The 25,809-nt window shown below is 43.4% G+C and overlaps 1 protein-coding gene across 2 annotated transcripts in view; it reads right to left on the minus strand.

Moving 5' to 3' along the window:
• Positions 1-22,052, minus strand: part of LOC142243200 (cadherin-6-like) — a 431,398-nt gene extending 409,346 nt beyond the window's left edge. For both annotated transcript variants that reach the window (XM_075314854.1, XM_075314855.1), the window contains exon 1: positions 21,816-22,052. The gene's annotated coding sequence lies outside the window, so the exon portion shown is untranslated. The remainder of the gene's footprint in view (positions 1-21,815) is intronic.
• Positions 22,053-25,809: the final 3,757 nt, after the last annotated feature.

The raw sequence follows: 25,809 nt of genomic DNA on the forward strand, positions 1-25,809 counted from the left end.
AGGAATTCATCCAGATTTCATTCAATAAATTATGATACTTTGACCTCAATTTGTCATTTGCGTTATTTTGTAAGTCACTTTACTTTTGGATTTGTGATATCGGTTGACGATTTTGGCACAAAATTTATCAAAATGGCGCATGGAATTCATGAATTTGGTACATAGTTAAAAATTGGCTTACTTTCTGTCTCAAACTGTTTTTACACATTGGCACCAAAAGTCGCAAATATCTGCATCAAAATGTTGAATATTCAACATTCATCATGGTGAACTGACGTGAAGTGATGTCAAATTTTTGGAGTACTCATAATACTCCTTGGGGAACTCGAGTGAAGTTGCATCAAATTTTGCGACTTTTTTTTTTTTTAGATTGTGATTCAGTCTAAAATATCTGAAATGACTGGACATTGCTCACAAAGCAGAAAAAGGACCAAACAAGCATATATAAAAAATAGCCTTCTAAAGAGGCTAAATAGACTTGCACACAAAAAATGAGAAAAACATACAAAATTAGACAAAAAAACTGTCACAAAGGCAATGAAGACTCGGGACAGTGTGTTTTGGTTGTTGCGTTTTTCAGAATTATACAGTATATTCTTAATGGAACATGGCATTCTTTCTAGGCCTTATATGAGACCTAAATTAGATAGAAAAAAGTACGTCAAAATTGGAGCAAAAATTAAAATATAATAAAAAAAAATGTTTTGTAAAATGCTTAAAAAGGAACCAGGTCAAAAGTGGGCAGTGTTTGCTCTTTTATACCCATGGACCCCCCTGAGTATTTTTTGTTTCTAAATCCCTTATATGGTTGCAGGAATATGGGCTTTTTTTTCATTAGCCCTGATTTTATGGTATTTACTAATGATTCTCTGGGGGCGTGTCTTTAGGATGCTCTGCATAATTACTTTTTAAGTGATGACCCTGTTTTCAAGTGTTCTAAAGAGGTGGAAAAAAAGATCTTCACTCCACTCAATTGTAAAAAAGAACTTTGCAATTAAAGAACAGTAAAGGTAGGGTAGAGAAAAGGGATTTTTTGCTGAAAAAAAGTGGTTTCCAGAACATGGCGTATAAACAATCTAGATGTATTACAACTTTAGCCCTATAATGCTAACTACAGTGGGTAAGGAATGTATTCAGACCCCTTTACATTTTTCACTCTTTGTTTCATTGCAGCCATTTGGTAAATTCAAAGGAGTGGCTTCAGAACAACTATGTGACCATTCTTGACTGGCCCAGCCAGAGCCCTGACTTAAACCCAATTGAGTATCTCTGGAGAGACCTGGAAATGGCTGTCCACCAACGCTCATCATCCAACCTGACGGAACTGGAGAAGATCTGCAAGGAAGAATGGCAGAAGATCCCCAAATCCAGGTGTGAAAGACTTGTTGCATCATTCCCAAGAAGACTCATGGCTGTACTAGCTCAAAAGGGTGCTTCAACTCAATACTGAGCAAAGGGTCTGAATACTTATGACCATGTGATATTTCAGGTTTTTCTTGTTTAATACATTTAGAAACATTTCTACATTTCTGTTTTTGATGGGGTGCAGAGTGTACATTAATGAGGAAAAAAATGAACTTTTTTGATTTTACCAAATGTCTGCAATGAAACAAAGAGTAAAAAATTTAGGTTGACGATGCAATCCATGTACACATTATTCAATCGTGTCTACTTTACCATGACCGGCAATGATCGCACACAACACTCTTGTAGAAGCGATCTCTCATTTGATTACTTGACGCAGATTTCTATGATTACATAAAGTAAGTAACTGACTTGAAAGAAGGGAATCAGCGCTAACGGCAGACCGCTATGATGTCAATCCTTGTTCTCCATGGCAACCTATCTCCATGTTCACCAAGTGAAATTTACAAAATGACTACATTTTGGCCCTGCATACATTACTGAAGCCAAGACTGATGCTGGGAAATTGAAATAAAAGAAAAATACAAAATAATTCAACACTTGGTTCTTTGTTTCTACAAACAATTAATACAAAATTGTAACTGGAAATAATCAACCTAGGTCAACCATTTATAGCATTAAGAAAAAAGCAAAGATAGAAGAAATGAAGAGAAATTGTGTGATTGTGCCACAAAGAAGGCCATCTAATGCTTTGTACTGGTCAGAATGAAATGTTCTTGATACAGGAGACTATACACATTAGAGGAATGTTGGTCAAATGTTCCAAGTTCTGGCTGCAGCTTATTATTCATTCAGAATGAAATGTTCTTGATAGAGGTGACCATACATAATAGATGAATGTTGGCCAAACCTTACATGTTCTGGTGGCAGCTTATTCCTCATTCAGAATGAAATGTTTTTGATACAGATGACCACATACATTAGATGAATGTTGGCTAAACGTTACAAGTTCTGGTGGCAGCTTATTCCTCATTCAGAATGAAATGTTCTTGATAGAGGTGACCATACACATTAGATAAATGTTGGCCAAACTTTACAAGTTCTGGTGGCAGCTAACTTCTCATTCAGAATGAAATGTTTTTGATGCAGATGACCATACACATTAGATGAATGTTGGCCAAATAATCTAAGTTCTGGTTGGCCAAACGTTACTAGTTCTGGCGGAAGGTAACTTTTCATTCAGAATGAAATGGTCTTGATACAGGTGACACATTAGAGGAATGTTGGTCAAACATTACAAGTTCTGGCAGCTTATTGCCAGATGGGGTTGGAAGGATGAAGGACTAACTAGGCTAAGTGCTCATCTGACAGCTAAGTATGACCAGGAATCCAACATGTTTGATAATTGTTACTTCATCCCATACAACTTTTTATCATTAGTATGACAAAGGTGACCTATTAATCAACAGAGCAAATTGTAAAAGTTGTTTTGCAAACACTGAGGAGGTTTCATTTTTATATACAATGCACACATTGTAAGATATTCAAGCCAGGAAAATACTCATTCTGGTTGTGAAGACTTTTCACATAAACACCTATTATGTTGAGTAACAATGGACGAACACTGCTTTATTCAACTTGTGCTAATCTACAAGTTCATTCATATCCAGAACTAAAGACTCCTCACTAAACGTCTAGGGGTACGCCTGCCATTTGACAGCTAGAATGATGCCATTTACAATTTGAAGGACCTATAGAGGTTCACAAGACTAAAAACATTTCTATCAGTACAATCCTTATAATCACTGGGAAAAACTCCTCCTTTCCAGGTCAGGGTTCGTTCATGTCACATTTTATGCACTCGGCTGTAGCTCCATCAGGCTTACTTCTGAAGCCCTGAAAAACAAGACTTGGATGTTTGCAGTGACGTGAATATTGACTTTTGAGGCGGGTACCAAAATATTGTCGACTGCGTTTTGGTGCCAGTTTCAAATAAGCGGATACAGACAAAACTGATGTCCGACAGGGCACACTGTGACTGCATCATTAAAGTCAATGGCCCCATCAGCACAATAATCTGACATAGGCCCCGAAGCCACTGACAAGAGGGTAAGGCTGCTTTCACACATCGGGTTTTTTCCATCAGGCACAATCCGATGTGTGCCTGATGCAATGGATCCTGGGCAGATTGTGATAAAACTGATGTGACGGATCTGGGAAACAAACGGATCCGTTGTAGCAGTTTGTACCGAGAATCCAGCTGTGGCTGCGGGTAACCTGAGTGACGTCACCGCTGACAGCGCGACTCACTTCAGTTGCTTTGTGGAGCTCACAGCGAGCGGCGGTGTTCTACTGTGAGCTTCTGATATAGCAGAGCTGGATGCGTTGCGGGACCTTGTGTGGATTAAGCCGGACCTGGAGGGGTATTTGGGAATTAATAAAGTGGTGAAAGAAAGTGTTTTTTTGTCTTTTATTTCAAATAAAGGATTTTTCGCTGTTTGTGTTTATTTACTTTCACTACAGTTTAGTGATGGGGGTTGTCTCATAGACGCCTGCCATCACTAAGCTAGGACTTAGTAGCAGCTATGGGCTATCAATAACTCCTTTTTACCCCGATTGCCATCGCACCAGGGCAATTCGGGATGAGCCGGGTAGAGTTCCAGGACTGTCGCATCTAATATGCGGCAATTCCGGGAGGCTGCTGGCTGATATTTTTAAGCTGGGGGGCTCCCCATCCTGAGAATACCAGCCCTCAGCCATGTGGCTTTACTTTGGCTGGTATCAAAATTGGGGGGGACCGCACGCCGTTTTGTTAAATTATTTGTTTCATTATTGTACTGCAGGATATAAACCCGCCCACTGGTGGCTGTCATTGGCTGCAGTGAGACAGCTGTCACTCAGCGTAGGGGCGTGTCTGACTGCAACCAATCATAGGCGCCGGTGGACTGGGAAGCAGTGAATATGACATGGAATAATGAGCGGCCGGCATTTTCAAAGCAGGAGAAGCCGCTGGAGCTTTGTGACAACTTTGCAGCGCCACACAGCGCCGGTGATCTTTGAGTATGAGAGAGGGGGTGAGAGGGAGAGACCGACCGACAGAGAGCGAGAGACGGACATCGACAGAGAGAGACCGACAAACAGAGAGACTGACAGAGAGAGACTGACATCAAGAGAGACCGACAGACAGAGAGAGAGAACGACATCGAGAGAGAGAGAGACCGACATCGACAAAGAGAGAGAGACCGACATCGACAGAGAGAGACCGACATCGACAGAGACCGACTTCGACAGAGAGAGAGAGACCGACAGACAGAGAGAGATATTTTCTAATCAGAAATGAATTTACACATCTGAGCATGCTCAGTTAAAAAAACGGATCCATCAGTGGAATGTGTTTTTTGCCGCATTACAACGGATCCAGCGCCCATAGGTTTTCATTTTACAACACGAAACATGGCGCCGGATCCGGCACGGTGCGGTTTTTTGCCGGTGATTATTATTTAGCTTAGATGTGTCAGTGTGCCAGATTTGATAAGAGAATTTATCTTCCTTTGTCATAATTTCTATCAGAAGATTTATGACCACATGAAAGTTGAGCTGAACTTGGTGGACATGCAGATCTAGCCATGTTTAACTTGACAAATAACTCACCCTCTTGATAAATTATCATAGAAAGAGTAAGTTCACACAGTGCGTTTTTCGCGGCGTTTTTGCGCGTTTTTCGGGTGCGTTTTTGGCCTCAAAACTGCATGACTTTGCTTCCCCAGCAAAGTCTATGAGTTTTCATTTTTGCTGTCCGCACACAACTTTTTTTTTTTAAGCTGCGTTTTTTAGCTTAAAAAAAAATGGACATGTCAATTCTTTCCTGCGTTTTTCTGCGTTTTCCCCCCATGCAATGCATTGGAAACACACAGAAAAATGCAGAGATCAAAAACGCAGAAAAACGCAGCCAAAAATGCACCAAATCGTGGTAAAAACGCATGCGTTTTTTTGCCACTTTTTTTGCCGAGGGTGCGTTTTTAGCGGCTAAAAATGCACAAAAACGCAGCATCATAAAAACGCAGCGTGTGCACATAGCCAAAGTGACCACACTTAAGAGGATTAAGAGAAGCTAACTTTGCACAAGTCATTGCTTGATGCTGGGTTAGGTATCAAGTTACTTTTTTGGGCCATAACATCCCGGGGCTGTTTTATTGGTGTAACCAAAAACTTGGCTACATATATAAATCAGCAAAGAGGCGCTCAGAAGAAGCAACCATAAAAGAGCTATCAGGAAAAAGGAGCTCAGAAGAAGTTAATATAAAAGAGCTATTAGGGAAGAGGTGCTCAGAAGAACCTACGATAAAAGAGCTATAAGCGCCTCTTCAGAATGAGGTCACTGATGGGTTCTCATTTAGCAGCCAGCTACATACAGGGTAAGGCTGGATTCACACGATCGTATGACATCCAATGCGAGTGCATCAGAGGCGATTTGTTAATCACCTTCGGCTTCCGTTGTGCATCCAGCATTAACCAAATGTCATGCACCTCTAAGCCGATCTTGTGATCGGATTACAGCTGCAGAGGAGAGAACGGGAGCTGTGGAGGAGAGGGAGGGATTAATCTCCCCATCTCCTCCACTGTCAGCTGATGCGATCGCACTGCACTTGCATGTCATCCGAGTGCAGTCCAATGTAGACTTGTATGGGTGCGAGTGACACAGCTCTCGCAGACAATCGCAGCATGCTGTGACTTTTCTCTCATCCAGAATCTGGATGAGAAAAAAGCTGACCATCTGCTCTCCCTCATTGAATAACATTGGTCCGAGTGCAATGCGAGATTTTTTCGCATTGCACTCGTCCGAGTCATACGCTCGTGTGAGCGTATCCGAATACAGAGGCTATAAAAGGCAAACGCTTTATTACACCCCAAATGCAAAAGTGATTTTTAACAAAATATACCTGCATTTAAACAAAGAAAAAGGCCTCTAAAGGTGTCTATGTGCTTTAAGGTTGTCAGAGCACTTTTCTTGTTGAAGGGATTAACTATTAAGGCTTGATTTGCAGAGATTAAAAAACAAACAAAATAAAATTCAGGTTTATAGGCACCAACCTGAGAAAGTGGCAGCATGTGCCGATGCATTGGAGTGATCCAGTGATTTCTAGCACAATGCTGCATTTTTTAGTGCTAATTTTATCCCCCGTGTGACCAGTAAGGCGTGCAGGTCTCACTAGCTGGAAGTTTGCTTAGCGGCTGTCAAGTCAGGTGTAAAACACCATGGAATAAGCTAAGAAACATTGCAGTGACATAAGTGACGTTAAAGGGAACCTGACAGCAGGATTTACCAATAATGACTAATTCTGTTCCATAAAGTACGTGTGCCCATATGCTTGTGTCCTATACATATTCAATACAGATCTTCATCATTTTCCAGCCTTGTATACACTATCTACCTTGACCTAAGATCTGTGCCTTTCTCCACCTGACCGAGAGCGGGACGTGCCGGGGATGTGGAGGAGCACCGGCCCTCTTCTGTCATTAGCTACTTCTCCGGTATTTTTCTTATTTTGTACACAGTAATATGTGAATTACAATCAGTGCTAGGATAAGACCCGCCAGCTATAAAACAGAATGAATAAGCCGTACAAGCTGTATGAAAAGCTTTAAACTTATCTCTGTTTAAACATAACATAGTGTCCATAATATTAATTCCTTGCTAGGAGCTCTGTATAAACATTACCTTAGGTGGTCCTGCCCTATGTAAATATTAGCGGGATTTCTTATCGGAGGAGAGCTGCTTTGCACACAGTTACACACTTAATGTAAATACATCTATACATTTCTCCTGTATGCTGACAATCTTTTATAACACGCTCACATTTATGCAGGTTAAGAACACTTTGCATTTCTCCTTCGTCTGTTCAGTGTTATGGATTTTAATACATCTTTGAAGTTAACACTTTTTTTTTCTGAAAATGAACCTTGAATAATGATAAATCTTAATTCTGGCGCCAACTGTTCAATGACTAACAAACATGATAGCGTGTTTGTGGGAATAAATGTGTCTGTGCAGATGAATATACAGTGGAACCTTGGTTTACAAGAACAATCCGTTCTGGGAGTGTGCTTGTAAACCAAGTTACTCGTCTAGCAAAGCAAAATTTCCCATAGGAGATAATGGAAGCTCAGACAATTCGTTCCACAACTTGTTAAATGTCCCATCCTGGTGCCCTATTGTGCCATTACACACACACAAACACACACACACATATTATGCTCACCTTACTTTCCGTTCCATCGCCAGCCTCTCGGTTCTTGTAGTTCGCCGGTACAGGATGTGTATCAGGTAACCATCACGACCGATGCCGGAGCTTCCACTGCCAGAGCGCTGACATCAAAAGACAGGAGCCGCTTACCTCTGATTGGCCAGCGTGCTGCCTTTGAGTAGCGGCTGACAGCAGAAGTTCCTCCATGGTCGCGATGGTTACACACCCTGTACCGGCGAACTACAAGAACCGATAGGCCGGCGATGGAACGAAAGGTAAGGTGAGCATAATATATGTGTGCGTGTGTGTTTGTGTGGACTGCAAGAGCGGGTGAGAGCATGGTTAAAGTACGGAACCGGAAGTGTGTGCGGTGCTTAGTTGCTCGTACAGAAAAGCTTGCTCATAAACTGAGTTACAAATTTACAGCAAGCTTTGCTCGTATAGCGAAATACTCGCACACCAAGTTACTCGTAAACCGAGGTTCCACTGTATACCTGTAGGGTGGTTCCCCTATGAGTGTTCTTTCAGTTTATTGTCGACAGTGTTTTGTCAAATGTTCACTATGTGATGGGACTGGAGTACATATGTCTGGCGGGGTACAACATAAGACTCACCACAATTGTTAGAAGACCCAGGGTGCAGATTACAAGGAGAATGCCTATTTTAAGTCTGTCTGTCTCCCTTAATTCTCCATGTTCTTACTAAATCTTTTAATGTGGAAGTCCCATCTTGCCCTGTCTAGAGAAGAGATGAATTCTTCCCCATTTCCCAATCCACATAAATATTAATAAGATTGTAAAATAAGGAGATCGATGGGTGCTGCCTGTGACCTTGTTTTTATCCTTTAGGGAATCCATCCTTATATTACAGCAAACAGCCATTCAATAAATACGGTATATGTGGCTGAAAGATACAGGTGGCCCCAACCGTCATGGGTGATCACTTCTGTCTGTACTCCTACTGCTACTTATTGGCGCAATACACAAGAGAAATGAGTACCCAACTGGTGCCCAGCTAACTGAACAAATAAAACAGCTGGAGATGAGTTGTCATTGACTGACTGCCCTCTGCATAGGCAGTAACAGAGATAAAATGCTCTCAGATTAATGAAGTGAGGTTTCTCATCTTGGACACTGCCCATGCAGAGCACAGCTGCCAATGACAATCTTATCTTGCCTGCTGCACTATGTATAGGTAGCAGAAATGTCGGAGGCTGAGCACTGGATCGAGCTCTCCTGCAGCTCTCTGCCTCTTCTCGCTATCAGAATAGTGTGTTAATTCAGAGACCCGCTGGGAAAGCTGACCTAAATTTTAAAAAAATGTCTTCCGTAATAGAAAAAAAAAGCACAGTAACTATCATATTTTTTATGATTTTTACATATAAAGGATTAGGATGATAAAAGTAAAAAAACCCAGTATAATCAAAAGTAAAAAAAAAAAAATCTAACAATGTATCATTTTGTTTTTAAAATGTTGTCAGACTTGAAAAAAGAAACGGGTGGAACAAAATGCTTGCCTCGACCCAGGTGCTAGCAGCTAATACACCTATCCACAAATGTGAACTATGCCTTATCTCTGGGGGCCCCCACTGAGACCCCCACCAATCACTATAATGGGGGCCCGATTCCTTATCCCTCCTCACTGCACTTAGATTGAATGGTATAGTTTGGCTGTGCAGGTCCAACGTCTATGGGACTGTTGGAGGTACCTGAGCATGGGGTTTAGCTATCATGGAAAAAACACCTTAATGATGGATTTCTTTAAGACCCCTTACACATTGCGTACTTCTCCCACCTCCCCTAGGTGTACACACCCGGAAATGGTGCAAGACACAGCACAGTGATTCTGTCTGCACCATTAGGCTATGTGTGCACACTGCAGTTTTGTTTCTTCAGCAAAAAACGCATCCTCTGTCAGAAAAACGCACCTCTGGCCAAAGAAAATGCATACAAAAACTCATGCATTTTTTACGCGTTTCGGTACGTTTTTGCCAATGCGTTTTTTCACTATATTCAATGGAAAAACGCAGGGAAAAACGCAAAAATAATTGACATGCTGCTTCTTTTTTTCTGCACCCAAAACTGCAGGCAAAAAAGAAGCAACGTGCACACAGCCTTTCTGAATTCTCATAGACTTTGGTGGGGAAGGAAATGTATGCAGTTTAGGACAACAAGCTGCACCAAAAACGCATCAAAAACCGCACTGTGCGCACAGGGCCTAAGGCTATGTGCCCACAGGAGATTAAACCTGCGGATTTATCTGCGGAAAATCCGCGGATTTTCAGGATTTTCTAGATAAATCCGCAGGTTTCAGCATGCACAGACACTCCCAATGTTATCCTATGAGACATGGGGAGTGCTGTGTCCATGCTGCGGATACGTGCAGCGGCAGAACATAATGCGGATGTCCCACAGCCGCACGTAATTGCATGACAATTCTTTCTGCGGAAATACCTCCAGAAACCCCAGCCCACCACTATGGAGATAGGGCCGGGACTTCCGCAGGTAATCCACAGGAATGTCCGCAGGTTTACCAGATATTTCACTGGATTCCGGTGAGCAGCTGCGGGAAACCTGCGGCCGTACCTGCGGATATATCCGCAGGTGTGAGCTGCCGTGGGCACATAGCCTTAGGCGGGCTTTGCACACTACGACATCGCAGGTGCGATGTCGGTGGGGTCAAATCGAAAGTGACGCACATCCGGCGTCACTTGCGATGTCGTAGTGTGTAAATCCTAGATGATACGATGAACGAGCGCAAAATCGTCGTCATCGTATCATCGCTGCAGCCTCCGACATTTCCATAATGCCGGGGGAGCGACAGGTACGATGTAGTTCCTCGTTCCTGCGGCCGCACACATCGCTGTGTGTGAAGCCGCAGGAGCGAGGAACTTCACCTTACCTGCCTCCCGGCTGCAATGAGAAGGACGGAGGTGGGCGGGATGTTTACATCCTGCTCATCTCCGCCCCTCCACTTCAATTGGCCGCCTGCCGTGTGACGTCGCTGTGACGCCGCACGACCCGCCCCCTAAGGAAGGAGGCGGGTCGCCGGCCAGAGGGACGTCGCACGGCAGGTATGTGCGTGTAAAGCTGCCGTAGCGATAATAATCGCTACGGCAGCTTTCACTATATATCGAACGTGCGACGGGGGCGGGACTATCGCTGCAGCATCGGTAACACATTGTTACCGATGTTGCAACGTGCAAAGCCCGCCTTATAGTCCATGGCCCCCTTCAGTGCATACGTCCAAATCCTGTGGGGAATTCGGAGGTAAGGGGGAAGAAAGCATAGTAAAAGAGGCCTAAGACATATTAACGCTGGGACCAAATTGACATATGTTAATGAGCTATTTTGTGACTTTAGCATATGGCTGATATATTTTGTGCCATTTCTACATACAAAAATGTCAGATGCCTTTTTATATTTAGTACTAGTTAGACCAACTATTTTCCATTGCTTGCTGCCCCTATTTCACTGAACCATCACCTCCTCCAGATCTAGAATCCTCACAGTTACTGGTAGAATATAACGTGCCCGCGCTCCTCTATTATTACACATCGCACATCTTTTCTAAAAGGTACAGCTGACACCTACAACTTGATGAGTGTCAAAACTCAGATGGCGTTTAATATTGTATGTAGACGTAGGTGTAATACAGATTCTAAGAGGCCTCTGATCTCCACAGGGTGGCGGTAAAGGTGCCGATAGCTCAGTCTGGGCGCTTTATGTCTGGGAGAGAAGGTATTAAAAATAAATGCATATTTCATACAACTAGCACAAAAAAAAAATAAAATGTAAAAGCAGTCGGTAGCATTAGACTGAAGAGTGGTTGATACACAGTTCCATGCATGGCATCCTGGCATGCTGATATTGCTTATAGTTTAATACAAGGTTCCCGCTGCTCGCTCGTGAAAGAAAGATGGAAATATTGTTAGGATCATGCACATTTTAATTTCATGTTGCATCCACTCCGATGGCTGCCTAGTATTTACATTAGGGTTGTAATTATAGTGTATATACTTGTCACTTGGTGTCTTATTAAACGGGCCGTCCAGTTTACAAAACCATTCTCATACAGCCGAAGGTAAAATATGTTCAGTATTGCCATCCTTTGGCCAGGGGGGGGAGCAGTTACAAAAAAATATTCCTTGGTTTGGGGACCCGTCTTTCCAGCATTAATCCCATCACCACCCAGACGGTTTCACTTTCCTGACCTAGACAAATTTTACAATTCTAACCACTGTTACTTTATGATGTAATAACTCTGGAATACTTCACTATTTTCCACTGATTCTGAGACTATTTTTCGTGACATTGTGCTTTATGTATGTGGCAAATTTTGGTCGCTATGATTTGTGTTTATTTTTGAAAATGTTAAAAAAATTGTCAACATTTTAAAATTTTGAAATTTCGAACTTTTAATTTTTTTATACCAGTAAAATAGGTACTTATATCATACAAAATCATTAATGACATTTTCCACGTCTACATAACATCAGCAGTATTTTCAAAAGATATTTTTTATTTGTTAGGAAACTAGAAGGGTTAAACGTTTGTCAGCAATTTCTCATTTTTTCCAACAAAATTTACAAAAGCAATTTTTTTAATGACCCACATCACATTTGAAAATGACTTTGAGGGCCCAATGTGACAGAAAATACCCAAAAGAGATAATATTCTACAAAATGCACCCTCTCAAAGTGCTGAAAACCGCATCCAAGAGGTTTATTAACCCTTTTGGTGCGTCACTGGAATTAATGCAATGTGGAATGCAAACTACTATTTTAGAAGTAATTTTTAAGGGTAACAGGAGAAAGTGGACCAAAAAATTTGTTGTGCAATTTCTCTGGTGTACAGGGATACCCCATATGTGGTGGAAAACTACTGTTCGGGCACATGGCAGGGCTTGGAAGAGAAGGGGCACCATTCGACTTTTAGAGCTTAAATTTGGCTGGAATTGTTAGCGGATGGTATGTCATGTTTGCAGAGCACCTGATGTGCCTAAACAGTCAAAACCCAATACAAGTTAACACAATTTTGGAAACTAGACCCCTTATGGTATTAACCTAGATGTCTGGTTGAGCACCTTGAACCAACAGGTGCTTAACAGAATTTTATAACGTTGAGCGGTGAGAATGAAAAATGACATGATTTAATACCAATGTTTTCATTTTCACAAGGATAATAGGAGAAAGTGGACAGTATAATTTGTTGTGCAATTTCTCCTGAGTACACCGATACCCCATAAGTGGTGGAAAACTATTGTTTGGGTGCACGTTAGGGCTCAGAAGGGAAAGAGTGCTTTTTGAATTATGGAACGCCAGTTTGGCTGGAATACAATGCGGACGCCAAATCACATTTGAAGAGCCCCTGTCATCCCAGTCTGGAAACTACATCTCTCAAGGAATTCATCTAGTGGTACTGAGCAATTTTAACCCTCTGGTGATTCACAGAAATGTATATTATTGGGCTTTCAAAACAAAAAAATACAATTTTCCACTAAAATGCTGCTTTGGCCCCAAAGTTTTAATTTTCAAAAAGGGTGATAGGAAAGCATTACCAGAAAATGTGTTATACAATTTCTCCTGAGTTCACAAATATTCTACATGTGGTTGAAAACTACTTTTGAGACATAGTACAAAGCTCAAAAGGGAAGGAGCGCCATATTAAAGTTCAGATTTAGACAGAATGGTTTGAGGGTGCCATGTCCATTGGCAAAGCCCCTGACAATCCAGAAGAACAGAGCCCTCGCATAAGTGACCCCATTTCACAAAGAACACCCCTCAATTAATGAATCTAGGAGTGCAGAGAGCGTATTGCACCAATATTCCACATGTAACAGGGAACAACTTGTGAGGCCCAATACAAAGCTAAGATGGAAAATTGGACTTTAGCATCTGCTGGAACATTTTGTGGGTGCCATGACACATAGGCAAAGCCCCTGAGATGCCAGGACAGCAGAAATCCCACACATCTGACATAGTTTTAAAAACTGCACCCCTCAATGAATTAATCTAGGGGTGTAGTGAGTATATTGACACCACAGATGTGTCAAAAATGATATTCTATTGGGCAACGAAGAAAACATAATTACATTTTTATCAATGCCAAACATGTGGGCGTTAACTGTGGTTTAAGCAAATTTTGGTGCTCAGAAGGGGGGGGGTTGGATTTGAGAGTGCAAACTTAGCTGCATTTCTTTTTGGTTGGCAGCCATAGTGCTTTTCCTTTGTGCCACCAGTAATGTAGAAACCCCCTATATTTCTGTTGTTGACTGCAAAAAGACGCATAAAAATATGGATACTGCCAGACTGTAGGCCAGACAGGAATTCAAAGTGACTCCATCTGCCTTATTACAGTGAATTTTTCTTTGGTAATTTTATCTGAATCAAGTTTTTCAGAGATTTACACATAATCCCTGATGTAAGCGCTCAGTGTAGATCGCAGGATAAATCTGAGTTGAGCCATATTGCGATTTTCGGGATGCAGAATAAACACATCAACAACAGTAGAAGAATTAGCTTTAATAATTTATTATTTACACTGTTCATTGTCCGGACAAAGTGATTAAGAGGCTTTATCCCTCAGGTCAGTACGATTACAGCAATATCAGATTTATATAGGGTTTTTTTTAGATTTGGCGACTATCACACAAAAAATGTTTGGGGTTTTTTTTTTTTTTACAAAATAAAAGTTTTTTGCATCACTGAATTTTGAAGAAACGATAACTTTTTTTTAATTTTTCTACCGAGTTATATGAGGGCTTGTTATTACAGGATGACTTGAAGTTTTTATTGGTACCATTTTGGGCCACATAATATTTTTAAATCACGTTCTATTCCCTTTCTTGGTGGCAGAATCAAGAAGAAACAGAAATTCGTGAATTGTAAAAAGTGATAAGACAGATTTATTCTTTGGGTCTGTACAAATACAGCGATACCATATTTATATTGTTCTTATTTTATCTTTTTCCGCTCTTACACCATAAAAACTATTTTATAGAAAAAAAATATTTTTGCATTGATGTTTTCGGAGAGCATAGCTTTTTTATTTTTTTGCTGATGGAGCTTTATGGTAGCTTGTGTTTTGAGGGAGAAGATGACATTTTCAATAATATGCTTTTTATTTAAATATGACTTTTTCAATGTGTTTTCTTCCACTTTTTTGTCAGCTGTAAGATGAGAAGTCAGTTTTTACTCAGTTTTTTATGATTTTTACTGTTCTGTTACTGTTTTAAATTACTTATTTTTGTAAATTTTTGTTTTTACATAAATATACATATTTATTGGTATAATATTTTTTTCATTTTCTTTGTTGCTTATTTTCAGATTATTTTTTTTAAATGTTTACAATTTTTTTCCACTTTTTTACATAGTTCTAGGACAGGATAGGACATTCCATTTTACTACTCTGATCACTGGTATAATGTATTGCAATATATACACATTGTAATACATTATAACTGTCAGTGTGACACTATGACATACACTTGGCATGGTCTAACAGGCTACCATAGCCAGGTAACCCGCCGGCTTTTTTAAGTAACTAGACAGTTCCCACATTGACCACAGGACAGATAGGACTTAGGAGTGGGAATGCCTTTTACCCACTTCTAGGAGCACCATTTCTGAACAAGACCCGGATAGGTCAAAACGTTTATTACTTCATCGCAACCATTCCTGCACTTTAATCTATGTCCATTTGAATGTCCAAACTGTGAATATCATTTATATTCTGCATCAACTCATCAGAGTGTGAGAAGCACTCTATCTGATCCAATTCTTACATGAACAATTTAATAAATGCTAAAAGGCTAAATACAGTTACTATCTAAAAACTGGGCCAGATGGTATTCATCCATGGATATTGAGGGAATTGAGCTCAGTAATTGACAGACCGCTGTATCTCATCTTTTTAGACTCGCTTGTAACAGGATTGGTGCCTCAGGATTGGAGGATTGCTGATTTGGTACCGATATTTAAGAAAGGTAAGAGGGTAGATCCAGGCAACTACCGTCCAGTAAGCCTGACATCAGTAGTATGCAAAGTTTTTGAGGGAATTTTAAGAGATGACATACAATGATATATATTAGAAAGAGAATAAAATAATAACTGACAGACAGCATGGATTCATCAAGATAAGTTGTGTCTAACCAACCTGTTGGGGTTCTATGAGGGGGTAAGTTCAAACCTGGATATTGGTAATGCAGCTGATGTGATTTATTTGGACTTTGCAAAGGCATTTGATACTGTACCACATAATAGCCTTATACTGAAGCTCCAGAAGCAAGGACTAGGGGAAACTATATGCAACTGGGTAAGGAATTGGCTAAAAGATAGGAAACAAAGAGTAGTCATAAATGGAACATTCTCTAAATGGGCCATAGTCAGCAGTGGGGTGCCGCAGGGATCTGTGCTAGGACCAATTCTTTTTAATCTCTTTATTAATGACCTTGTGGATGGGATTGATAGTAAAGTGTCAGTCTTTGCTGATGACACCAAACTATATAGGATATTAAAAACTGAACTTGATAGTATAATATTACAAAAAGATCTGGATAAGATGTCAGAATGGGCAGATACTTGGCAAATGAGATTTAATGTTGATAAATGTAAAGTAATGCACCTAGGACGTAGTAATCCTATAACTGCGTATACATTAAATGGAAGTAAACTCAGGACTACAGAACAGGAGAAGGACTTGGGTATTCTCATTACAAATAAGCTGAGCAGCAGCACTCAATGTCAAGCAGCAGCTGCAAAAGCAAACAAGATTCTAGGGTGTATAAAAAAAGAGATTAGATCCCGGGATCCCAATGTATTGTTACCCCTCTATAAATTACTTTAAGGCCACATCTAGAATGAGGGATTCAGGATTGGGCTCCGCATTTTTAAAAGGATAATCAGACGTTATAGTCTGTTCAGAGGCGGCTAACTAGACTACTACAAGGAATGGAAGGACTCCTATATGATGAGAGGTTGAAAAAGTTGGATTTGTTTAGCTTAGAAAAAAGACGTCTCAGAGGAGATCTCATTTATATGTATAAATACATGTGTGGTCAATATAAAGGACTGGCACATGACTTATTCCTTCCAAAGACAATACTAAGGACCAGGGGGCACTCACTGCGAGTGGAAGAAAAGCGATTCCGGCATCTAAATAGGAAAGGGTTCTTTACAGTTTGAGCAGCCAGACTGTGGAAAGCCCTACCACAAGAGGTAGTAATGACTCAAATTACTTGCATTGATTCTTGTGCCGTCCATATGCTGCCCATTTTCTTACAGGCAGACCATCGGTCCGGGTGTAAGCACTTTCACTTGACTTGCATTGGTTCTTGTGCCATCAGTACGCTGCCCATTTTGTTACAGGCAAATCATCAATGCGGGTGTACCACTTTCACGTGACTTGGATTGGTTCCGGTGCCCTCCATATGCAGCCCATTTTGATTTCAGACAGCAAATAGACCTCTAATATGCTCATGTGAATGAACACTAACTGTAAAGTAGAACTTGGCTTTTTTGTCTATATCAAGAGGGTCATACCTTCTGACCGTGCACCCCTCCCCCAGTTGCCACAGGTAATCTCATTCTATATAGCAGGTTTCTACGTGCCCATACACGGGAGAGGCTTCAGAATAGCGTTAGGTACCCAGTTACGAGATATGCCGTGAAGGGGCAACTGGGCAGATATACAAATGGCCATTTCTATATGCTAAATATCTCATTTTTCTTAGATTTTCCTTAGCAGTAATGCAGGTCCATGTTCACACATTCATAGTGAAAGAATAGATTCAGCATCCAAAGAAATTCAGAAAAAATCCTCTAGCACATGGCGTATACAATCACATCCCTGCTGTTCCCACTGTAGATATTGCACTGGTTTATTCTATGGAGAAACATTGATAACTTTACTTTAGACTGACCTATAATACCATCAGCATATAAATGAGTTTCTTTATGTTAGGCTGACCACTTTACATCAAATTGGTTATAAAGTAATGAACAATGCTCTCACCCGGGCACAGATACAAGAAATCTTCCATGGTGGGAAGAGAGTGCTACATCTAACCTCAAATTACTCCTTTCCATCAGCCAGACTTCAGATGAAGCTGCCTTTTCCAGACCTGTATTTTCACCAGCTCAGAGAACTGATCCACCACAATCATCGTGATTAATCAGTCTCTGCAGTCATTGTGGAGGGAGATTGAATTTAAAGCAAAGCAGAGTCTATTTCACACTCACCTCTAGTTTCACCTTGAAACATATGAGCGTTTCTTATTAAATATCACAGAGAATAATGTGACCCTGGCACTAAATAAAGAGGCTGGAGAAGCAGGAGCTGCCAACATTACACCCAGATAGCAGAATTATATATGGGCCCTTTGAGCTTGGAGCCACCAGACCTCATCTTAGATGATGAGCTGGCCACTTCATGTTGGGTACATGTGGTCGTGCCATGACCCTACAAAGAGGACTAGTTCCTTGTTAGCAGTTGGTATTGTGAAATATATATGTCTGGGGCAAACACAAGTCATCCAATGTCACAAGACAAGATTATATAGTTCTCAAAGGAACTTATACTTGGCCATAGGAGATCAGGAGAAAGCAGAGCATCTGGCTTTGCCCCCAGTGCCGAAAGAGCAATAAATTAATTACAGTTCACTCTGTAACCCAGAAAGCACAGCCCGAACATGAAGATGAAAAAAAGAAGGAGCTATTATCCTTAATAGATAAATGGTTGGCCTGAGAGGAGACACTGAGACGCTGGACAACATGGAACAAGGCGGCATATAGTGGATGTCAGCTCTTTTCCTGAGCTGTGTGCAGCTGGCATCAGCATTCATTATTATGATGTATGTTCACATGTCCCCACATTTACCTATTACCATTTCTAAGGCTATTGTAAACCTGCGAGAAAATAGTGTCATGACTAAGCAAGAAGTAAATGAAGCGACTCCCCCCAGTCTGAATTTTATCTGCGCCGGAACACATTTTAGATGCTACAGTTGCCGTTCAATAGCAAGGCAAATCCTGCATTTAATCAGCAAGAATATTGATTCACCATGCAGAACTTTCCGCCTAATGCGAATATGGCCACTGGTTTTCCCCTGAATAGTGCAAGGAAATGGGAACGTGTAAATGGCAAACTAATAGCATTTCAAGCGCTGGCTGTTTAATTTCTGAAAGCTCTCTATTTTACTAATTTGGACGCCCGCCAGTGTAGCAGCCCAAGTTCTGATAAGGCTGCTTTTGAACTGAGAAAATAAAAGAAAAAAAAAGCTAAAAAAAAGAGAAAGCGTCCCATTTTGGCCTGTGATGCTCTCCTAATAGCACCTTGTATACGCCGTGTGTATGTATATACAGCCTCTATTCTCCAGCCAATGTTTGACTACTAAAAAATTCAGATAACTTCAGAATCCTGTGCAAGTGCATAGTAAACAAATTCTGTGAATAGAAGCTGCTGAAAACCTCATGTCCTGGCATAATTAGAAGTAACCCACATCCAAGGCAGTCAAATAAATGAAAGGGTCTCTTTTGATGGGAACAGACTCGGAGCAGAGAGAGGAGAATCACATTTCCCTAGGGAATAGGCATTTGCTTCAAAGAGAAATCAGACTGGAACATTACTTCAGTCCCATAGGAGCCATGTGGGAGGAACTCCAGTCACTTCCACTGAAAAATCAACTTTAACTAAGTTCTTAATTACTATTTTTTTTATTTCCACCTAATCCTCTTAATCACCTTTCGTTTCTCACTGACACAATAGAAGGCAGGCGCGATCCTAAATATCTGTAGGCAGAGTGTGAGTACTGCCTGCTGACAAGTCGTGATGGGGGATATACTGCAGATGGCAATTTGTTCTTGGGCATCTATGGATTTGACTGAGCGGATGGCTCCAGATTGGTTTTCCTGGAGAACCCAAAGGGACAGAGCATTCCCTGGAGACATGGAAGCGTGCCCATTTCTTAAAGGACAATTGAAGAGTGGAGAAAAAAAGAGAAGACGGCTGCTCTAATAGTACTGCCCCACAGAGTATGGAGTATGCCCCTTCCATCATTACCTATTGTGTGCCATATGGTGACGCCGGGCACATAACCATGGGGCTTTACTCTTTCCAGGGCCCAGCTTGGACTCTTTATTTTGTCATTTTGTTCCACTTTTCACATGAATAAATAAAGAATGAGAGTAACCCAACTGGCACAGATCTGATTGCTGTTCCCCCTCACCGTAGAAGTATGTGCAGTGGGGTGTGCAAATCAAATTAATGTCATTATCCAGTATTAGTGCCCAGAGCTGCAGGAATCCAGGCGGCAGGGAAGTCTGTCTAGTTAGGACTTTAATGTGGCCGGCAGCCTGTGATGTTCCCAGGTACAGCCAGCACTGCGCCCACCCAACCCCGCTCCGTCATTGTATGGCACATACCAGGAGACGCTGTGCCACAGCCAAGCCTAATTGCTCTTTCTTTCTGCCTGTCACTCCGTTATGTGACTGCTTCTTCAATAGGGAGACATTATTATTCTTTCCCGGGAGGTCATACAAGTAGAGAGGAATTTCCACAGTAAAGGATGCCTGAAAGTAAAAATCCAGTAATTGCAGAGATCTCACAAATGTCGCCTGGTCCATAGGAAGAAGACACATCACTGTGAGCTGGAGATGGCACATCAGGTGCGCCACCATAGAGAATGGCGGGGGCATGGAAGGGAGGCAAACTTCTCCAAAAGTGAGGAGGACGGGGGTACTGCTGTCCTGAAGACTTCACTGCGTGTGTATACACCGTATATATAATATACATACACACACATATATCTATTTATATATACACTTGGGCACTGACTGTGTGAGTGCAAAATGATGTATACATGTACATGGATATTGATAGATGGATAAGATAGATAATAGATGGATAGATAGATAGATAGATAGATGATAGATAGATAGATAGATAGATAGATAAAGGGATAGATAGATAGATAATAGATGGATAGATAGATAGACAGATAGATAGATAGATACATAATAGATAGATAGATAGATAGATAGATAGATAGATAGATAGATAGATAGAGGGATAGATAGAGGGATAGATAGATACATGATAGATAGATAGAGGGATAATAAATAGATAGATAATAGATAGATAGATAGATAATATAGATAGATAGATAGATAGATAGATAGAGGGATAGATAGATACATGATAGATAGATAATAAATAGATAGATAATAGATAGATAGATAGATAGATAGATAGATAGATAGATAGATAGATAGAGGGATAGATAGAGGGATAGATAATATATAGATAGATAGATAGATAATAAATAGATAGATAATAGATAGATAGATAGATAATATAGATAGATAGATAGATAGATAGATAGAGGGATAGATAGAGGGATAGATAGATACATGATAGATAGATAGATAGATAATAAATAGATAGATAATAGATAGATAGATAATATAGATAGATAGATAGATAGATAGATAGATAGAGGGATAGATAGAGGGATAGATACATGATAGATAGATAGATAGATAATAGATAGATAGATAGATAATAGATAGATAATAGATAGATAATAGATGGATGGATAGATAGATAGATAGATAATAGATAGATAGATAATAGATGGATGGATGGATGGATGGATGGATAGATAATAGATGGATGGATGGATAGATAGATAGATAGATATTTCCATACATTTGCGCACTATAGACAGATATGTGCACACAGTATATATATATACACACACCACCAGGTGATCCATCCACCTCTCCCACACAGAGCAGCACATAGAACACGTAGATGTAAATATATAAATATTTGTACAGTAAATAATAAATATTGGACAGTAACAACAGAACTAAACACATGCAGGTCCAGTAAATAAGTGATGCATATAGGCACAGTGAGCGAGTGCAGCCTCTGCCCGTCCACAGCCCCTTCCCCTAGGTCCGCAGAGGGCACAGGCAGCAGTGTCTCCCACTGTGGGCAGAGGTGGTGCCCGTGGGTGTCCTCTGTAGGAAGCCGCCATTGCTCCGTGTCCCAGGACATGCACAGCAGTCTCCATCCGTCCTCGGTACCTCGGACATCACCTGCCGCCCCGTGCCCGCCCGCAGCACCCCGGACAGCAGCCTCCCCGCGGGGTGACCTTCAGTCACCTGCCAAGTTAGTGCACATCCAGTGGCGGCGTCCTTACCGGCAGCAGGGTGAGGGAGCTCCTCGGTGGCACCGCTCCTGCACTCCTCGTCAGCCTCTCCACAGCATCACTAGTAACTCAGGGAGAAGAATCCACGGGGCTGCCTAATAATGGGGGAGAGGCAGAGCCTGAGCCCTCCCCGAGCTCTGCTGCTACTGGAGCTGCGGCACGAAGGGGTTAAGCCGGCTCGTCCATACACTGATGGGAAGGGAATTCAGGGGGAGGGGACCCGGCTTTTGTTACAGACCCCGATCAGAGAGACAGTGTGTGAAGTGCGGAGCCGTCATCCAGGACAGACCACAGTGAGCAGAGGAGGGGGCGGGGGAGCACGACCACCAGACCTGTCAGGGAGCACGACCACCAGACATGTCAGGGAATACACCACCAGACCTGTCAGGGAGTACACCACCAGACTTGTCAGGGAGCACGACCACCAGACCTGTCAGGGAGTACACCACCAGACCTGTCAGGGAGCACGACCACCACACCTGTCAGGGAATACACCACCAGGACTGTCAGGGAGTACACCACCAGACCTGTCAGGGAGCACGACCACCAGACCTGTCAGGGAGTACACCACCAGACCTGTCAGGGAGTACACCACCAGACCTGTCAGGGAGTACACCACCAGACCTGTCAGGGAGTACACCACCAGACCTGTCAGGGAGTACACCACCAGACCTGTCAGGGAGTACACCACCAGACCTGTCAGGGAGTACACCACCAGACCTGTCAGGGAGCACGACCACCACACCTGTCAGGGAATACACCACCAGGACTGTCAGGGAGTACACCACCAGACCTGTCAGGGAGCACGACCACCAGACCTGTCAGGGAGTACACCACCAGACCTGTCAGGGAGTACACCACCAGACCTGTCAGGGAGTACACCACCAGACCTGTCAGGGAGTACACCACCAGACCTGTCAGGGAGTACACCACCAGACCTGTCAGGGAGTACACCACCAGGACTGTCAGGGGAACACAAACCCCAGGACTGTCAGGGAGAACTAGTACCAGACCTGTCAGGGAAGCAGGACCACCAGACCTGTCAGGGAGTACACCACCAGGACTGAGAGTGAGTACACCACCAGACCTGTCAGGGGAACACAAACCCCAGACCTGTCAGGAAGTACACCACCAGATCTGTCAGGTAGTACGACCACCAACCAGCCCTGTCAGGGGAACACAAACCCCAGGACTGTCAGGGAGAACTACTACCAGACCTGTCAGGGAAGCAGCACCACCAAACCTGTCAGGAAGTACACCACCAGGGCTGTCAGGGGAACCCGACCACCAGATCTGTCAAGGGACCACGACCACCTGAACTGTCAGGGGAACTCAACCACCAGACCTGTCAGGGGAACATGGCCACCAGGACTGTCAAGGAGTATATCACCAGGACTGTCAGGGAGTACACCACCAGACCTGTCAGGGAAGAACACCACCAGAAATGTCAAAGGTGCAAGACCACCAGAATTGTCAGAGAAGCACAACCACCAAACTTGTCAGTGACCACGACCACCAGCCTTGGCAAGGGGGAAGACCACCAGATCTGTCAGGGGAGAAGACCAGCAGACCTGTCAGGAGAGCACGACAACGGGACCTGTCAGGACAGAAAGACCAGGGCTGTCAGGGGAGAATGACCAGGGCTGTCAGGGAAGAATGACCAGTACTGTCAGGGGAGCATGCCCATCATAATGGTCAGGGGAGAAGACCAACAGACCTGTCATGGGATAAGACCACCAGACCTGTCAGGGGAGCATGACCACAAGTACTGTCAGGGGAGCATGACCACAAGTACTGTCAGGGGAGCACGACCACCAGTATTGTCAGGGGAGCACAACCACCAGAACTCTCAGGGAAAAACACCACCAGATCTGTCAGGGGAGCACGACCACCAGGACTGTCGGGAGCACGACCACCAGAACTGTCAGGGGAGCACAACTACCAGAACTGTAAGGGGAGCACCACCACTAGAGCTCTCAGGAGCATTACTACCAGATCTGTTAGGGAGCATGACCACTAGAACTGTCAAGGAGTACACCACCAGGACTTTCAGGGAGTACACCACTAAGACTGTCAGGGAAGCACAACACTAGGACTGTCAGGAGAGAAGTCCACCAGACCTGTCAGGGAGTATACCATTAGGACTGTCAGGGAGCACGACCACCAGAACTGTCAGGGAGGAGAGCACGATCACCAGAACTGTCAGAGGAGCACAACCACCAGAAATGTCAAGGAAGAAGACCAACAGAACTGTCAGGGGAGCACGACCACCAGGACTGTCGGGAGCACGACCACCAGAACTGTCAGGAGCGCACAACTATCAGAATTGTTAAGGAGCATGACCACCAGGACTGTCAGGCAGCACGACCACCAGGACTATCAAGGAGTACACCACCAGGACTTTCAGGGAGTACACCAATAAGACTGTCAGGGAAGCACAACACCAGGACTGTCAGGAGAGAAGTCCACCAGACCTGTCAAGGAGTTCACCATTAGGACTGTCAGGGAGCACGACCACCAGAACTGTCAGGGAGGGTAGCACGATCACCAGAACTGTCAGAGGAGCACAACCACCAGAAATGTCAAGGAAGAAGACCAACAAAACTGTCAGGGGAGCACGACCACCAGGACTGTCAGGAGAGCACAAATATCAGAACTGTCAGGTAGCACGACCACCAGGACTGTCAGGGAGCACGACCACCAGGACTATCAAGGAGTACACCACCAGGACTTTCAGGGAGTACACCAATAAGACTGTCAGGGAAGCACAACACCAGGACTGTCAGGAGAGAAGTCCACCAGACCTGTCAGGGAGTACACCATTATGACTGTCAGGGAGCATGACCACCAGGACTTTCAGTTAGCACGACCATCAGGACTGTCAAGGAGTACACCACCAGGACTGTCAGGGATTACACCACTAAGACTGTCAGGGAAGCACAACACCAGGACTGTCAGGAGAGAAGTCCACCAGACCTGTCAGGGAGTACATCATTAGGACTGTCAGGAAGCACGACAACCAAGAATGTCAGGGAGCACGACCACCAGAACTGTCAGGGGAGCATGACCACCAGAACTGTCAGGGGAGCATGACCACCAGAACTGTCAGGGGAGCACGCTCATCAGAACTGTCAGGAGAGCACAACCACCAGGACTGTCAAGGAGTACACCACCAGGACCGTCAGGGAGTGCACCACTAAGACTTTCAGGGAAGTGTGCCACCCCCATGGAAGCAGCCGAGCTGCTCGGATCCGGGTTCGCTGTGGCTCAAGGGTCTCCGGATCCGGGGTCGTGCGGCCACTCAAATGTAAGCGGGATATTTACAGGGGAGTTGATGTATAGTTCGTGACGCCACCTGTGGTGTGTGGTAAGTTGAGGTGTACCGCCACTGCCGCTGGGAGTACCCGGGGTGATCAAGTGGGGCAGCAAGGTGTTGCAACCCTCCACGGGTAGGGGGATGCCCCGGGACTCGGTGTAGGGGTGTCGTGGGATGCAGGGGTCACTCTTATACTCACTCAGTTCATAAGCAGACGCTGACAACCGGGTGAACCAAGTCTCTGGCTACTGCTGCCGCTGAGGGGAGCTCGTCCAGGTCCCGTGCCCAATGGTGCTGTCTGGTGATCCGTGACCTGCCTCCTGGCACTTAGTCTGACTTCAACTTGATGGCCCGGTAGCATGGAACTATCCGGGCCCCGCTCCCTACTATGGCTAAGTATGGGAGCTTGCTCTCAGGGCTCACGCTTGGGATTTTCTGGACCGTTTTGGATTTGGAAGGTCCTATCCTCCTTGTGCTAATGCCCTGATTCTGGAGCGGGTGGGAACAGATCATAAAGGCTCCATTCTCCTCAGGTAAATTATCGGGTTGCCTTAAGCTACTCCCCGACCTAGGGTCCATGTATGCCATCGTGCCTTTGGTCCCGGACCGGTGATAGTGCTAGGCTGACGGCTGTCCTCCTCGACAGGTCCAAGCACCTCGCCACAATTC

The sequence above is a fragment of the Anomaloglossus baeobatrachus genome, chromosome 6 (assembly GCF_048569485.1).
Source record: "Anomaloglossus baeobatrachus isolate aAnoBae1 chromosome 6, aAnoBae1.hap1, whole genome shotgun sequence".
NCBI lineage: Eukaryota > Metazoa > Chordata > Amphibia > Anura > Aromobatidae > Anomaloglossus > Anomaloglossus baeobatrachus.